At 48.0% G+C, this 14114-nt stretch overlaps 1 protein-coding gene across 1 annotated transcript in view; it reads right to left on the bottom strand.

The window, feature by feature from the left end:
* Window positions 1–13089, bottom strand: part of LOC147734892 (C-type lectin mannose-binding isoform-like) — a 270629-nt gene extending 257540 nt beyond the window's left edge. Inside the window, exon 1 of the mRNA XM_086953670.1 lies at window positions 13031–13089. The gene's annotated coding sequence lies outside the window, so the exon portion shown is untranslated. The remainder of the gene's footprint in view (window positions 1–13030) is intronic.
* Between the last annotated feature and the right edge of the window lie 1025 nt (window positions 13090–14114).

Below are 14114 nucleotides of genomic sequence, written 5' to 3' on the forward strand. Positions count from 1 at the left end.
CTAAAGACAATTCTGTGATTCTGCGGGGAAAGGTAATTTTACCCATCTTCCAGCAAATGGTTCATAAAAGAAAGATCAGTCTGAAGAGAACTATAAGAAAGATGACAAACAAAAAATTCAAAGCATGAGAAGTGAGGAGAGGGGAGGGCCTACAGTTAAGTGCTGAATGAAAATATGGATCTTACGAACATTTGTCAGAGGTGATAGAAGAGGAGTTAAGGTAGCTTGGAGTGGTGATAGGAGAGGAGGTGTGGTAGCTTGAAGTGGTGGTAGAAGAGGAAGTATGGTAGATTGAATGGTGGTAGAAGAGGTGTGTGGTAGCGTGAAGTGGTGGCAGAAGACGAGGCAAAGTAGCTTTGTGATTCCAGAGACACCAGTCTTGGGGGTCTTATCTCTTCCCAATTAGAATTATACTTATAAAATGCAATTAGGTATCCCCAATCTTACCCTACGAGAGGGAAAGGCCTTGGAATATTGAAAATTTATTTTGAGAGTTTTTCACTACCAAGACATGTTAAACTTAAAAGCATATGTCCAGCCTTTTAAATACATTGACCCTGCCATTTGGGGTAGCCAGTGCCTACCATAGAGGTGACATATGTATAAAAAGGGAAGGCTTGGGCCTGGCAAAAGGGTTGTTTTGCCATGTCGACTTCGCATTGTAAACTGCACACACAGGCCCTGCAATGGAAGGCCTGAGGCATGGTTAAAGGAATGCTTAATTGCATGGCACAATCAATGCTGTAGGCCCAATAGTAGTATTCAAAGTACAAACCCTGGTAGAACTTGTACCAATTTACTATGGCCTTATAGGTAAATTAATGATGCCATCAGGCGATGAACCAATAATACTATGTTTATGGGTGAGAGCACACACACTTTAATACTGGTTAGCTGTGATAAAGCCTAATACCAGCAAAAATAAGATCAGAAAAATGGAGGGATGCAGGCACAAAGTTTGGGGGGACCTCCTAGGACTGTAAAGTCTAACAATATCTATGCATGATCAGGCAATCAGTGAGTTAGTAATTCCAACTTAACATCTTCTTTAAGGGTCCCTAAAGCATTCAGATTTTGTGCATGTATACAACCCAGACAGCCCTTCATAAGGCTGCTGTTACACCCACTATGACAATCCATGTGCCCCCCCAGCATGGTCTCCCCACCAGCTATGAAGCTCTCTCAATGTCCTACACTTATGAAATGCAAGGACTTATCATAATATGCACTTTATAATTCTATTTTAAAAGTAAATTCCAGATAGTAAACTTTTTCGGGCAGTCATCACGGTAAACACAGAAGATTTTCCAATCACACCACTGGTACAGTACAGTATTTTAAATACAGTTCGCGTTTCAGAATAAGGGCAGAATAAGGGCACTTTCAGGAAGTTATATTGTCACATCTAAATGTAAAGATAAAGATGTTGGACTTGGCTCCAGTCCAGAGAGAAGTGGGTTTTGTTTGATTTCACTGTTGATAAAACAATTGAGAGGTCGTCGGTAAAACCGAAAAAATACAATCTTTTGTAACCTTTGAGATCCTTGATTTCTTCCATTATAATCATTCTTAAAGGGACCTTGTTCATGATATATTAGCTAAAGGAAATATTGCTTAATAATATTAATAATATGGAGCCATAATATCAAGAAAAGGCGATACATTATCGCCGCTTTTATTGGCAGGAAACTGCCGCTAAAGCGGCGATAATGGGCTTGATAATATGCCCTTGTGAATTCCCATAGAAGCCCAGGTTAACACCAGAACCTGGGCTTCTATGGGAATTCACAAGGGTAAATTATCAAGCCCATTATTGCCGCTTTAGCGGCCCTTTCCTGCAGATAAAAGCGGCGATAATGTATCGCCCTTTCTTGATAATATGGCCCATAGAGTGCTATTTATTCATGCACATCGGACTGAAATGTAATTTCTCATACATTTAGGTTGGAGGTTGAATAGACAACATGTTAATGTACTGCAATAGAGCACACATATCCCCTACTACCCAGCAATCTGCAGATGTGTCTGGCTAGTGAGAAAGCACCGAGGGCAAGTCCTATTTGTTGTTCCACCCTGTAGTGGCTGCAGGAAGGAAGTCTGCTTCAATCTTCGGATCCTGGGTGTTGGAAGAGAAGGTTCCACACATTTGGAATGCACTGACTTTCATCCAAAATTTTTACAGAGAACGATTCTGGATGAGACAGTCTATAGGAGATGAGTAAGTTTGTAAGACTGAAAGACAAGTAAATTATCGCTTAGAGGAGCTTTGAAAGGAAATATGAACTAGGCGTAGCAGTGTGAACAGTGATCCCTCATTCATTGTTGACCGTTGGAGGGTCTGTCATCCAGACATGATGAGGTCATCGGGAGGGGGGAGGGGAAGGGGGGATGGTGGCATGAGCGCAAAGCTAGAATTGGAGTGTCTTAGCAGGAAGTTAAATGTATATGGTTTTGCAGTAATAAATTAGTCATGTTAGTGCTGCAAGGACTCCAGCATTGTTCTGAGATTTTTATGGAAGATAAATGACCCCTTATCGTAGATTAAGGCAATAGAATATATTAATGTTACTTTATTTACGGTATAAAAGAAATACAACCATTGCACATATGCTTTACATACATAAGAGCAGGTCACAGCACGCACGACCATTCGAACAAAAGATGCGTTGGACCAACTGGGCCCGGAAGAGTGATTTCTGTCTTTGGACCATAGAGCTGCAGACAGTTTTGATGCAAATGGTGTCATCATGTGTCATGTAGATCTCTACAAGGAGTCAGATCTCATACCCACCCCCAGGCTCTAAATAGGGGTCGGTGCCATCCCAAGCCTAGAACAGGCCGTTTTGCCAATACCTTAAACACCTCTGGCTTGTTTTAGAAGTTATTAGAAAGCACTTACATTAGCTAAATGCATCCCATAGACTTTGGCGTGAGCTGGGCTGCCAGAGCTTGCATTGCCTGCGTTTGGACTTTACATTTTTCCCAAGTGATGTCCATGACGCATAAGGATTACTAATTCTGGATCTAGGCTACTAGGAGAATGCTTCAGAAGGGAGTTTTAAACCCTAGAACTCAAGTGCAAAGTCTTGCAAAGAGACACAAACAGAGCTTAATTTGAGCCGGTGGGTAACAGTGGGTGCCAAGGGCACTTATTTTTGGGGCCATCCACTTATTTTACTGCATCAGACATTCACTGAAAGTAGAAGGAAAGCACACTAAACAGAAAGACAGAGGAAGAGGACAATAGACAAAGCATCAAAAATGGAGAAAGCAAAAAATTGCAAGAGTGGGATAAACAGGCATTGATTGACACTGGATTAAAGAGGCCGGAAGTGAATTAAAGACTACCCAGCTTTAATTGTGTGCGTGCTGACATCTAATTACATCAGCTGCGGTCTTCTGAGCTCAGCTATGGGCATCGGCACATGTCATTTACAAATTAAGCACTGTGTATTAACAATGCAAAGTCTTGCAAAGGCATTTATTTTCCAGTGTAAAAGGTATTTTGCAATTGAAAGGTGCCCTTCTCACACCACGAACAGCACTTTGCACCGGTTTGAAACAAGATGGTATTTTTTGGGACAGTAATTGGACGGATAAGACAACTATCCCCCGTACCTTTTTCAGAAACCCTGATCTACAAAGGTAGGCAGACCAGGTTTTCCTGTCATAAACTAATGCCTCCTTGAAGCAGGAGCTAACAAGGAGAAATGCTTTCATTTCGTGAGATATTCCACACATTGCAGTTGTGCTGCACTTCATATTATGCATGCAATTTGTGAAATGTTTCAAAATGTGTCTCTGCATACAATGTTGTACTGAAACGGTAAGCTTCCTCTACAGATCCTATGCAGGAGCGCACGCATGCACCTCTGCACCATGATTGAAAGGGTGTGCATGGCACAAGGCTGCCTTTATAGTCACCACCACAGGATATGACAGCAGCAGCAGGTCAGCTTCTTAATAAATAAGGTTCTGCACTTTTCCACCCTCTTGCACCACGCATAGTACTAACCAATAATGATTCTGCCCCCAGGTGTTGGTTAGGGCTTAGCTGGTTGGACCTATGGAGATGGTGGGTAGGTTGGGATTTTAATGTTAGGAGCATGAAAACTGGTCCCCGAAGACTGAGGTCTTTACAGTGTATGCACAGGCTGAGATATGCATCTAGCACGCCATATGATTGAGGCTCTGAGTGGAAGGAGGGCTCACATCTGGGAAACAGGGCTTCAGCGTAGAAATCAAGACTCTGCCTGCTCTTGTTAAAAAATAATCTGAATGTTCGCCTCTAGGCTTGAGCTTATGTTTGAGTATATTGGGATGTCTTATAATTCAAAGAGAATTTTAAGAATGCTCATGTACAGCTGCAAGTGTTACTGATTTCCATGAGCATTTCTGAAATCATTCTAAATTCCAATCGAAAACCTTGAAAAAAAGAATTCCACTTTATAAATGTTAGAAGTGCACAACGAGAAGGACTACTTTACTGAAGTATATTTAAACTTTAAAACCTTTATCTTTCTTATTTTGTGGTATCCTTGTCCATTCTCCAAATAACAGATGATGTCCTTCGAATAATGGACTTGTGTCTTCTTATTCTGATTAACCTCTCAGCGGCTTTTGATACCGTCAACTGAACATCCCCACCCTGAAAGATCTCCTGGGATTCAGAAGAAATGCAATTCATTGGTTTGTAACCCACCTTGTTAACTGGAAACGAGTGAAGGTGGACCATGCTCGAATAAAACCTGTAGCTGTCCCTCAAAGGACTTGGGCTCTCTGTCGCATTTGCCACGGAGTCTTTTTCTAAATGCCTTTCTATTATAAGAGCTATTCAGGGCTGGCATCTGGGTTAGTGATGATTCTAAAGCCAATATTGAGTTGATTCAATAGTGACACGCTTGTGGAGATCGATGTGCAATCCACTGTTGTAGAGTCTGACACAGCAGCCATTTAAATCATCCACATTCATCATCAGTCACTCCTCTTTCCCCCGCCCTCAGTCATCATTCCTTATCTCTCATTTCTTAGTTTTCATTCCTCACCCCATCCCCAGCTGATCATCCATCATTTCTCATCCCTGATTTCTTAAGCATCATTCTTCATGCCACAATCCCCAGTCCTGATCCCTCACTCAGCTCTCCTTATAAATCATTACTCATCAATGAGTCCTTACGCCTCATCCCTCAGCACTGATCCCTCACTCATCACTCCTCATTCCTCATCCCTGAGTCTTATGCCTCATTCCTCATGCCTCATCCCCCAGCACTGATCCCTCACGCTTCACTCCTCATTCCTCATCCCTGAGTCTGTATGCCTCATTCCTCATGCCACAATCCCCAGTCCTGATCCCTCACTCAGCTCTCCTTATAAATCATTAATCATCAATGAGTCATTACGCCTCATCCCTCATGCCTCATCCCTCAGCACTGATCCCTCACTCATCACTCCTCATTTCCCATCCCTGAGTCCTTATGCCTCATTCCTCATGCCTCATCCCCCAGCACGGATCCCTCACGCATCACTCCTCATTCCTCATCCCTGAGTCCGTAAGCCTCATTCCTCATGCCTCATCCCCCAGCACAAATCTTTCACTCATCACTCCTCATTTCCCATCCCTGAGTCCTTATGCCTCATTCCTCATGCCTCATCCTCCAGCACGAATCCCTCACGCATCACTCCTCATTCCTCATCCCTGAGTCCGTATGCCTCATTCCTCATGCCTCATCTCCCAGCACTGATCCCTCACGCATCACTCCTCATTCCTCATCCCTGAGTCCTTATGCCTCATTCCTCATGCCTTATCCCCCAGCACTGATCCCTCACTCATAACTCCTCATTTCTCATTCCTCATCCCTGAGTCCTTATGCCTCATTCCTCATGCCTCATCCCCCAGCACGGATCCCTCACGCATCACTCCTCATTCCTCAACCCTGAGTCCTTATGCCTCAATCTTCATGCCTCATCCCCCAGCACGGATCTCTCACTCATCACTCCTCATTCCTCATCCCTGAGTCCTTATGCCTAATTCCTCATGCCTCATCCCCCAGCACTGATCCCTCATCATCACTCCTCATTCCTCATCCCTGAATCCGTATGCCTCATTCCTCATGCCTCATCCCCCAGCACTGATCCCTCACTCATCACTCCTCATTCCTCATAACTGAGTCCTAATGCCTCATTCCTCATCCCCAGCACGGATCTCTCACTCATCACTCCTCATTCCTCATCCCTGAGTCCTAATGCCTCATTCCTCATCCCCAGCACGGATCTCTCACTCATCACTCCTCATTCCTCATCACTGAGTCCTTATGCCTCATTCCTCATGCCTCATCCCCCAGCACTGATCCCTCATCATCACTTCTCATTTCTCATCCCTGAGGCCGTATGCCTCATTACTCATGCCTCCTCCCCCAGCACTGATCCCTCACTCATCACTCCTCATTTCCCATCCCTGAGTCCTTATGCCTCATTCCTCATGCCTCATTCCTCATGCCTCATCCCCCAGCACTGATCCCTCACGCATCACTCCTCATTCCTCATCCCTGAGTCCTTATGCCTCATTCCTCATCCCCAGCACGGATCTCTCACTCATCACTCCTCATTCCTCATCCCTGAGTCCTTATGCCTCATTCCTCATGCCTCATCCCCCAGCACTGATCCCTCATCATCACTTCTCATTCCTCATCCCTGAGTCCGTATGCCTCATTCCTCATGCCTCCTCCCCCAGCACTGATCCCTCACTCATCACTCCTCATTTCCCATCCCTGAGTCCTTATGCCTCTTCATTCCTCATGCCTCATCCCCCAGCACTGATTCCTCACGCATCACTCCTCATTCCTCATCCCTGAGTCCGTATGCCTCATCCCTCATGCCTCATCCCCCAGCACGGATCCCTCACTCATCACTCCTCATTCCTCATCCCTGAGTCCTTATGCCTCATTCCTCACGCCTCATCCCTCAGCACTGATCCCTCGCTCATCACTCCTCATTCCTCATCCCTGAGTCCGTATGCCTCATTCCTCACGCCTCATCCCCCAGCACTGATCCCTCACGCATCACTCCTCATTCCGCATCCCTGAGTCCTTATGCCTCATTCCTCATGCCTCATCCCCCAGCACTGATCCCTCACTCATCACTCCTAATTCCTAATCCCTGAGTCCTTATGCCTCATTCCGAATCCCCAGCACGGATCTCTCACTCATCACTCCTCATTCCTCATCCCTGAGTCCTTAAGTCTCATTCCTCATGCCTCATCCCCAGCACGGATCTCTCACTCATCACTCCTCATTCCTCATCCCTGAGTCCTTATGCCTCATTCCTCATGCCTCATCCCCGAGCACTGATCCCTCATCATCACTCCTCATTCCTCATCCCTGAATCCGTATGCCTCATTCCTCATGCCTCATCCCCCAGCACGGATCCCTCACTCATCACTCCTCATTCCTCATCCCTGAGTCCTTATGCCTCATTCCTCATGCCTCATCCCCCAGCAGGGATCCCTTATGCATCACTCCTCATTCCTCATCCCTGAGTCCGTAAGCCTCATTCCTCATGCCTCATCCCCCAGCACGAATCTTTCACTCATCACTCCTCATTTCCCATCCCTGAGTCCTTATGCCTCATTCCTCATGCCTCATCCTCCAGCACGGATCCCTCACACATCACTCCTCATTCCTCATCCCTGAGTCCGTATGCCTCATTCCTCATGCCTCATCCCCCAGCACGGATCCCTCACGCATCACTTCTCATTCCTCATCCCTGAATCCGTATGCTCATTCCTCATGACTCATCCCCCAGCACTGATCCCTCACTCATCACTCCTCATTCCTCAACCCTGAGTCCTTATGCCTCATTCCTCATGCCTCATCCCCCAGCACTGATCCCTCATCATCACTCCTCATTCCTCATCCCTGAATCCGTATGCCTCATTCCTCATGCTTCATCCCCCAGCACTGATCCCTCACTCATCACTCCTCATTCCTCATCCCTGAGTCCTAATGCCTCATTCCTCATCCCCAGCACGGATCTCTCACTCATCACTCCTCATTCCTCATCCCTGAGTCCTTATGCCTCATTCCTCATCCCCAGCACGGATCTCTCACTCATCACTTCTCATTCCTCATCCCTGAGTCCTTATGCCTCATTCCTCATGCCTCATCCCCCAGCACTGATCCCTCATCATCACTCCTCATTTCTCATCCCTGAGGCCGTATGCCTCATTCCTCATGCCTCCTCCCCCAGCACTGATCCCTCACTCATCACTCCTCATTTCCCATCCCTGAGTCCTTATGCCTCATTCCTCATGCCTCATTCCTCATGCCTCATCCCCCAGCACTGATCCCTCACGCATCACTCCTCATTCCTCATCGCTGAGTCCTTATGCCTCATTCCTCATCCCCAGCACGGATCTCTCACTCATCACTTCTCATTCCTCATCCCTGAGTCCTTATGCCTCATTCCTCATGCCTCATCCCCCAGCACTGATCCCTCATCATCACTCCTCATTCCTCATCCCTGAGTCCGTATGCCTCATTCCTCATGCCTCCTCCCCCAGCACTGATCCCTCACTCATCACTCCTCATTTCCCATCCCTGAGTCCTTATGCCTCCTCATTCCTCATGCCTCATCCCCCAGCACTGATTCCTCACGCATCACTCCTCATTCCTCATCCCTGAGTCCGTATGCCTCATCCCTCATGCCTCATCCCCCAGCACGGATCCCTCACTCATCACTCCTCATTCCTCATCCCTGAGTCCTTATGCCTCATTCCTCACGCCTCATCCCTCAGCACTGATCCCTCGCTCATCACTCCTCATTCCTCATCCCTGATTCCGTATGCCTCATTCCTCATGCCTCATCCCCCAGCAATGATCCCTCACGCCTCACTCCTCATTCCTCATCCCTGAGTCCTTATGCCTCATTCCTCATGCCTCATCCCCCAGCACTGATCCCTCACTCATCACTCCTAATTCCTAATCCCTGAGTCCTTATGCCTCATTCCGAATCCCCAGCACGGATCTCTCACTCATCACTCCTCATTCCTCATCCCTGAGTCCTTATGTCTCATTCCTCATGCCTCATCCCCAGCACCGATCTCTCACTCATCACTCCTCGTTCCTCATCCCTGAGTCCTTATGCCTCATTCCTCATGCCTCATCCCCCAGCACTGATTCCTCATCATCACTCCTCATTCCTCATCCCTGAATCCGTATGCCTCATTCCTCATGCCTCATCCCCCAGCACAGATCCCTCACTCATCACTCCTCATTCCTCATCCCTGAGTCCTTATGCCTCATTCCTCATGCCTCATCCCCCAGCACGCATCCCTCATGCATCACTCCTCATTCCTCATCCCTGAGTCCGTAAGCCTCATTCCTCATGCCTCATCCCCCAGCACTGATCCCTCATCATCACTCCTCATTCCTCATCCCTGAGTCTGTATGCCTCATTCCTCATGCCTCCTCCCCCAGCACTGATCCCTCACTCATCACTCCTCATTTCCCATCCCTGAGTCCTTATGCCTCCTCATTCCTCATGCCTCATCCCCCGGCACTGATCCCTCATGCATCACTCCTCATTCCTCATCCCTGAGTCTGTATGCCTCATTCCTCAAGCCTCATCCCTCAGCACTGATCCCTTGCTCATCACTCCTCATTCCTCATCCCTGAGTCCGTATGCCTCATTCCTCACGCCTCATCCCTCAGCACTGATCCCTCACGCATCACTCCTCATTCCTCATCCCTGAGTCCTTATGCCTCATTCCTCATGCCTCATCCCCCAGCACTGATCCCTCACTCATCACTCCTAATTCCTAATCCCTGAGTCCTTATGCCTCATTCCGAATCCCCAGCACGGATCTCTCACTCATCACTCCTCATTCCTCATCCCTGAGTCCTTATGCCTCATTCCTCATGCCTCATCCCCCAGCACGGAGCTCTCACTCATCACTCCTCATTCCTCATCCCTGAGTCCTTATGCCTCATTCCTCATGCCTCATCCCCCTGCACTGATCCCTCATAATCACTCCTCATTCCTCATCCCTGAATCCGTATGCCTCACTCCTCATGCCTCATCCCCCAGCACGGATCTCTCACTCATCACTCCTCATTCCTCATCCCTGAGTCCTTATGCCTCCTTCCTCATGCCTCCTCCCCCAGCACTGATCCCTCACTCATCACTCCTCATTTCCCATCCCTGAGTCCTTATGCCTCATTCCTCATGCCTCATCCCCCAGCAATGATCCCTCATCATCACTCCTCATTCCTCATCCCTGAATCCGTATGCCTCATTCCTCATGCCTCATCCCCCAGCACGGACCTCTCACTCATCACTCCTCATTCCTCATCCCTGAGTCCTTATGCCTCCTTCCTCATGCCTCCTCCCCCAGCACTGATCCCTCACTCATCACTCCTCATTTCCCATCCATGAGTCCTTATGCCTCATTCCTCATGCCTCATCCCCCAGCACTGATCCCTCATCATCACTCCTCATTCCTCATCCCTGAATCCGTATGCCTCATTCCTCATGCCTCATCCCCCAGCACTGATCCCTCACTCATCACTCCTAATTCCTAATCCCTGAGTCCTTATGCCTCATTCCGAATCCCCAGCACGGATCTCTCACTCATCACTCCTCATTCCTTATCCCTGAGTCCTCATGCCTCATTCCTCATGCCTCATCCCCCAGCACGGATCTCTCACTCATCACTCCTCATTCCTCATCCCTGAGTCCGTATGCCTCATTCCTCACGCCTCATCCCCCAGCACTGATCCCTGAATCATCACTCCTCATTCCTCATCCCTGAGTCCGAATGCCTCATTCCTCATGCCTCATCCCCCAGCACTGATCCCTATTCATCACTCCTCATTCCTCATCCCTGAATCCGTATGCCTCATTCCTCATGCCTCATCCCCCAGCACTGATCCCTCACTCATCACTCCTCATTCCTCATCCCTGAGTTCTAATGCCTCATTCCTCATCCCCAGCACGGATCTCTCACTCATCACTCCTCATTCCTCATCCCTGAGTCCTTATGCCTCATTCCTCATCCCCAGCACGGATCTCTCACTCATCACTCCTCATTCCTCATCACTGAGTCCTTATGTCTCATTCCTCATGCCTCATCCCCCAGCACTGATCCCTCATCATCACTCCTCATTCATCATCCCTGAGGCCTTATGCCTCATTCCTCATGCCTCCTCCCCCAGCACTGATCCCTCACTCATCACTCCTCATTTCCCATCCCTGAGTCCTTATGCCTCATTCCTCATGCCTCATTCCTCATGCCTCATCCCCCAGCACTGATCCCTCACGCATCACTCCTCATTCCTCATCGCTGAGTCCTTATGCCTCATTCCTCATCCGTAGCACGGATCTCTCACTCATCACTTCTCATTCCTCATCCCTGAGTCCTTATGCCTCATTCCTCATGCCTCATCCCCCAGCACTGATCCCTCATCATCACTCCTCATTCCTCATCCCTGAGTCCGTATGCCTCATTCCTCATGCCTCCTCCCCCAGCACTGATCCCTCACTCATCACTCCTCATTTCCCATCCCTGAGTCCTTATGCCTCCTCATTCCTCATGCCTCATCCCCCAGCACTGATCCCTCACGCATCACTCCTCATTCCTCATCCCTGAGTCCGTATGCCTCATTCCTCACGCCTCATCCCTCAGCACTGATCCCTTGCTCATCACTCCTCATTCCTCATCCCTGAGTCCGTATGCCTCATTCCTCACGCCTCATCCCCCAGCACTGATCCCTCACGCATCACTCCTCATTCCTCATCCCTGAGTCCTTATGCCTCATTCCTCATGCCTCATCCCCCAGCACTGATCCCTCACTCATCACTCCTAATTCCTAATCCCTGAGTCCTTATGCCTCATTCCGAATCCCCAGCACGGATCTCTCACTCATCACTCCTCATTCCTCATCCCTGAGTACTTATGCCTCATTCCTCATGCCTCATCCCCCAGCACGGATCTCCTACTCATCACTCCTCATTCCTCATCCCTGAGTCCTTATGCCTCATTCCTCATGCCTCATCCCCCAGCACTGATCCCTCATAATCACTCCTCATTCCTCATCCCTGAATCCGAATGCCTCATTCCTCATGCCTCATCCCCCAGCACTGATCCCTCACTCATCACTCCTCATTTCCCATCCCTGAGTCCTTATGCCTCCTCATTCCTCATGCCTCATCCCCCAGCACTGATTCCTCACGCATCACTCCTCATTCCTCATCCCTGAGTCCGTATGCCTCATCCCTCATGCCTCATCCCCCAGCACGGATCCCTCACTCATCACTCCTCATTCCTCATCCCTGAGTCCTTATGCCTCATTCCTCATGCCTCATCTCCAGCACTGATCCCTCACTCATCACTCCTCATTCCTCATCCCTGAGTCCTTATGCCTCATTCCTCATGCCTCATCCCCCAGCACTGATCCCTCACGCATCACTCCTCATTCCTCATCCCTGATCCTTATGCCTCATTCCTCATGCCTCATCCCCCGGCACTAATCCCTCACGCATCACTCCTCATTCCTCATCCCTGAGTCCTTATGCCTCATTCCTCATGCCTCATCCCCCAGCACGGATCCCTCACTCATCACTCCTCATTCCTCATCCCTGAGTCCGTATGCCTCATTCCTCATGCCTCATCCCCCAGCACTGAGCCCTCACTCATCTCTCCTCATGCATCACTCCTTAACACTTCAGTTCACATCTATTCATTTCCAAATAATCCTTCTTACACTAAAACATTAGCCTTTTTTCTCTTAGGTATGTGAACATTTCAGCGTCCAGTTCTTTTCGCTGATGGAGCTTTCGAACTGGAGCAGACCAGCCTGGTCAAAAACCCAACCCCCTATGCGGCTCAACAAGACTTTCCAAGTAGCTGCATGGTACTTTGAGTAAAACAACTAATGGGTTTCATGGATTGGTTTTTAGCACTGAGTCTGTTTACAAGTCATACATGCAGACACACACCCTGATGGGCACACTCCCACAAAGACGACGGACTTACTGAGCTGACTGTGCAGGCTGTATTCAGAAGAGCTCAGCAATCCTTGGTCTCAGAGCTCGATTGATCTGCAGCTCTCACTGGCCTCTTATATTTACAGTCCTGGGCACTACCAGTAACTACTTCCTCCTTCATGAATAGCTCAATCCCCGGCTCTTTAAACAGAAAATAATGCAATTACTGTTCATTTTGTATAAACAATGACACCTGTTATGGGTCTGCTCACTGCCAACCTCACCTCATGGTAAAATGCAGCACAATTATGGGATGCGCAATGTAATGTTAACTATATGTAAGAGTAACTATATGCAACTGTTTTCACAGTGACATGATACTTGCTTGGTTTTCGAAAAAGTTTAGAACTGCTTAAAAAATCCAAACAACAGTTGCTGTGCGAGTATGCAAATGAAGTATTTCTCGGCACCCATCTCTTACACGTGCACATGTTTAACCTGTCAAAAACGTGCCTCATGTGTAAGGAACCAACTGCGGTTGAGTGAGGGTATTCAAACCGCCCCCCCTCTTCAAGTCTTGCTTAGCCTTGTTTATCAACACCACTTACCTAGCTCTACATCTTTGTCAGTGACGGCCCCTGCTGTAGTTCTTCTTCTAGGCTCCGTTCTTGGGAGGGAGGTGAGCAAGCCAGTCCGAGACCAATATTGTGTCTCTTTCTGTCCACTTTAGTGAAACAGGTGCATATAACAAATACCGAACCTGGCAACTGCCTTACAAAACGAAAACTTCGCTATACATAGAATAACTGCCCCCAGATCCCCTCCGCCCATACGATGACCTCAAAGTTTTCCTCCCTGCCATTTACATCAACATCAACATTACGCAGTTAAAAATTATGCACAACAATAGGAACCAAAATCTCCTACCTGCCTTTCTGCAACTGTAACTAACAAACGTCTACCCTGAAAGTTAGACTATCTGCCTACCCTTACCCTGCCCCTGCTCTCAAAATTCCAACACTTAACCAAAAACCTCTGCCAAAACTGGCCACCTTTTCAAAACCCCGATAGCATCTGCTCCATGCGACAGAGTACATAAATACCGCTACGCCCCTGTCCTCAACAAATGCGGC

Source organism: Lissotriton vulgaris, chromosome 1_2, assembly GCF_964263255.1.
Source record: "Lissotriton vulgaris chromosome 1_2, aLisVul1.2, whole genome shotgun sequence".
Lineage (NCBI taxonomy): Eukaryota > Metazoa > Chordata > Amphibia > Caudata > Salamandridae > Lissotriton > Lissotriton vulgaris.